Source organism: Hemitrygon akajei, chromosome 9 (assembly GCF_048418815.1).
Source record: "Hemitrygon akajei chromosome 9, sHemAka1.3, whole genome shotgun sequence".
Classification (NCBI taxonomy): Eukaryota; Metazoa; Chordata; class Chondrichthyes; order Myliobatiformes; family Dasyatidae; genus Hemitrygon; species Hemitrygon akajei.
Window position 1 is genome coordinate 157,741,991 of NC_133132.1, and position 4,664 is coordinate 157,746,654.

The window sequence follows — 4,664 nt, forward strand, 5'->3', positions numbered from 1 at the left end:
CAGCTTTCACTCTGAAGGTCGATATTTTAAATGCATGCCATCAGCCTTTTGCAGACAGATCTGTGTGGGTCTCTGATCATATCAAGTGGGGTGGTGTAATGAAGTGTGTTGGGGGAGAAAGGAATGAGGGAGGGACAGTTCCTTCTTGTTTTCAGATTCCACAAAGAACAGGTCATATGTACTGAATAATCTCCAAGCCAGATAATTGAGTCAGGGTCACAAGTACTCAACTGCAAGTGGATGGGAGGGTATAAGGCTCTTGTGAAATTCAATTACTCACAGGAACATGCAGTTTCTCACAACCCCATCTGCTTCATTGGTGTCCCGCTTTGTAATCTACCAATTGGCTTGGTCAGTGTACTTTCCAACTTTTGCTCTGAATAGTAGGCAGTGTTGGTATTGATTTATTCTTCTCACACATACCAAGATACAGTGAAAAGCTTGTCTTGTGTTCTGTTTATAGCTATCAAATCAGAATAAGGAAAATCAGTAAAAATGCAAAATGAAGTGTAAAAGCCACCCAAGAAGAGCGGTGCAGGTAAACTATAAACAGCAAGATCGCAATGAGGTAAATTAAGAAGCCAAGAGTCCTTCTTATTGTACAAGAATCTGTTAACAGCGGATTAGAAGCTGTCCTCTAGGCTTGCAGATAGAATTGGCTGAAGGGAGATTACAGCAGGGAAAAATACATTTGTATACATGCTGAGGTTCTCTGCCAAACTGGTATTAAGGGAACAATTTAAAATCAAATTGCACCAAACATCAGAATTTTGAATCAAAGCTCTTGTTCTTTGACAATCACATGGTTCTAAGCTGTATATGCATTCAATTGTTTTACAACTGCACTCATAGTCAGATAAGGAAGTAGTTAAATTTGTATAGACTATTATTCTAGGAGTAGATATGCACACAAGATAACCAGAAGTATTTGCAAAGTGCCCCAATGGTGCGCGAATGTTTTGCATTCATTCTTTAATATTCTGTTACAGTTGCAGAGTGTAGTGCTCATGCAGCAAACTGACTATGGGGGAAAATCTGTAAGTGCATTGAAAAATGTGCTCATATGTTAAGCAACGTCAAATAGAAGTGGTCATCATTTCATCACCATCCCCCTCCACCCACAAAGAAACATTGATTTTATTTCCCTCAAACTTCCAGGAACACTTCCACTCCATCTCCAGATGCTCTTTTCTTCCCTCTAAGTATGTCATCACCTCCTTAATCTTTCTTGCCAATCACCTGGCAATCTTCCCTTTTTCTATCTTTGAACCTCTTCAAATAGATTTGTATCCAAGCGTTAGCCCCAGACTGCTCTAACTAAAGTCAAAAACTTACTTCCTTGATGCCTGTGACTATATGGAATTTTCCACCTCTGTCTTTGTCCTCTGTTCAACCTCTCAATAATCCCATTTGTTCCATTGCCAAATGCAGGGGGTTTTCCCTCATCTGGTTCTTGTCCTATCCCTTCCATTGCCTCGAAGCTGAGTCAGGAGTTAGTTCTTGTCTTACTCACCACTTTACTTCACCCTCCATGGATCAGTTCTAGTTTCCACTGCTTCCCGTCTCATCCAAATTGATGTTCCTAGATATTATGGATCACCTTTTCTATGATGCTGATTCAACTCTACCTTGTTGGGTAAAGGTGATTATGCCCATCAAACTGTGAATTTCTCAGACCTTTCATACAATCACTAACAGCTCCAAAAGCCGTTTTAAATAAGTTCTCAAATACAGGAGTTGAGATACCAATGTGTGGCTCCCATCATGGGTACTGCCATGAACTGATGTAAACGGGAGGTAGAATACTATTCCAAACACAAGGAGACCTGTAGGTGCTGGAAGTCCAAAGCAACACAAACACAATTCTGGCCGAACGCAGCAGGCCAGGCAACATCCATGGAAAAGAGCAAAGTGCTGATGTTTCAGGCAGAGACACTTCATCAGGACTGATGAAAAGTCTCAGTCCCAAACATCAGCTGTTTGCTCTTTCTCCATGGATATTGCCTGGCCTCTTGCATTCCTCCAGTGTTTCATGTGTGTTGCGGTAGAATACTATTGAACTGTCAAGCCATGTGACAGTCTGGCATTCTGATTATCTCTGGGTGGACATTATGATCCCCAATTTAATCACTGGAAGGATTTTAATTGTTCTTTTTCGGCCAGAGTTTCAAACCTTATTCTCTCCCCTTGATTCCACCCTTTCCCAGGTTGCTGCCTCAGAGTGAGTCAGGTTGCTTGTAGTATTGATGTTCCTCCACCTGGTGTAACTATCAATTGCAATATGATAGTTGCAATTGAATATTGCAGCTCGATGGCTGCCCTCACGCTTTCAAAGTTATTTCCACAGATGTTCATAGGATTATAATGAAGTGCGGTGAACTGCATAACCCCAGTGAACTGAAAATACTGTTAAACACATTGCAAAAAATCAGTACAAAGCACTGCATCACTTCCTTTACAAGGCTCCTTCTGAGAGAGAAGTCGAGTCACTTTGTCTTGGGGGTGGTAATATTTGGCACTCCATGAACAAGGAGGAAGTGTCTCGCGTGGAGATACATCTCTACCAAAGGAGCTGCAAAGCACTCATTTCAACCACTAGCTTGCAGGTCACCATTGAGCAAGGTGTAGCACCTGCTTCACACCACCATGATCAGGATCATGTGAAGCCATGGGAGCAGCTGGTGCATATCACAAGTCCTAGTTATGTGACCACTGACATCAAGTAGACAATCTCTGAAGAGCATTGATAATGATTGGGGTCACCCATCTTGTAAAGACACTGCCCAGAAAAAGGCAACAGTAAACACCTTCTGTAGAAAAATTTACCAGGAACAACCATGGTCAAGATCACATTCGCACTCGTCATACGACACAGCACATAATGGATGGCTGGAACAAGGGGGTTAAAATTGCTATACTTGTCATCACTGACTCAGCCGACATCACTTTATTCTCTGAGTGAAGTTGTGGGCTTGACTTCTGTCTGAAGAACCCGAGCACAAAATCTCCATTTGATTTTAGAACATAGAACATAGAAAGTAGCACAGGAAGTGGCCTCTTGGTCCACAAAGTGTGCTGTGCTGAATCAGCTAAAAAGTAATTCAAAAACAACCAAAAGCTAACCCTCCTAACTACACAGTGTCCATATCCCTCCATCTCCCTCACATTCACGTACCTGTCTAAATGTCTCTTAAAAGCCTCTAAGGTATTTGCCTCTACCACCATATCCTGGAAGCACATTCTAGATATCCTCCACTTTCTGAGTAAAAAGCTCACATCCCCCTTTGAACCTACCTCCCTCACTTTTTTTGGACATAGAACAAATAAAGGGGGCACCTGGATTTGAACCAGGGACCTCTTGATCTGCAGTCAAATGCTCTACCACTGAGCTATACCCCCAACTTGATGAAATGTATTGAAAGTGCTATCTTACTAAAGGAGCAATGTACACAAAATGCTGGAGGAAGTCAGAATTTTTTGTGTTCATTACAGAAAGAAACATTTTTCAGGAGGATGTAAAAGATCTCATTGCTCAGTTCAAATAGGAGTAGAGAATCTCTCTGATGTTCTGCTCAACATTTACTGAATTAAATGACTGAATTAAATGCTATCAGTCTATTTGCATCCAGAGCAAGTGGATAAAGCACATTTCTGCCCCCAAAGAAGAATTTTGTGACATTTCTTTCTCCTTTGGAACAGGATAATTCTGCCTGGCAAGAAGATTACAATTAATAACAGCAAATCCAAATTAATATTTATGCACAAGGATCATAATCAGCATTAGATATTGAACTTCTCTATTTTAACTGTATCCCTTATCCTCTTTTTAAAAAAGTCAATGGAAATGGTTCCACTTGTATGTCTCTTTGTTTAATGTCTGGATTAAGTTTTGCTAAATCAGGTTCAGTTTGGGTAACAGATACACACAAGCCTCAAATGAGATCCTTTTACTTTAGTATTCTGTCACCAAGCAGAGAGAGATTACAGGACAACATCATCCTTATAATTTAGCAGAAAAGAGGATGTAAATGTCAAACATGTAATGTGCTAATTACATCACCGTAGGAACATAAACACCACGGGCAGAAGAAAGGATCTCACTGGTTATAATGCAGAAATGGCTAAGCTCCCAGATTGCTGGTTGCAAAATCAACGACAAGATGATAAACAATTCCTGGTCATTTGGATATTGAAAGAAAGACTTTTGACAGCACACACAATGCAGAACTGTTCCCTAGACCATTTCAAAAGCAAGAGCAGTGGGAAAATTAACTTTAAAGTAAATATTAAGGTTCTGATCTCCATGTGTTGGAGTGTCTTGACAGGATTTGTTGTCTGTGAATATACCTCAGGTACTGTGTGAAAATATTCAACATATTTCTTGCCTTTTCCGCAGAGATGAACAGTTAATAATATTATGGTAGCTGTGTTTCCACATTCACAATAAAGGGAAAGGATGCATTAATAAATATTTATCCTTAAGTGAAAACAAAAAAAAAGCTGAAAACACTTAACAGGATATATTGCAGCCCCCTGTGCTCACTACTGAATGCTTCAACTTCAGATGGCGATGTTTTCATTATCTATCTCTCAGAATGGTGTATCTTTTTCTCCCTCTGGCATTGGAGGACATGCCCACCTTGAACTATCAGTATGCCAGCAAA

General features: G+C 40.4%; 1 non-coding gene across 1 annotated transcript; it reads right to left on the minus strand.

Annotated features, from left to right (window-relative positions):
* Window positions 1-3,327: 3,327 nt before the first annotated feature.
* trnac-gca (transfer RNA cysteine (anticodon GCA)) lies at window positions 3,328-3,399 on the minus strand. The gene has a single exon. It is a non-coding gene; the product is annotated as a tRNA-Cys (tRNA).
* Window positions 3,400-4,664: the final 1,265 nt, after the last annotated feature.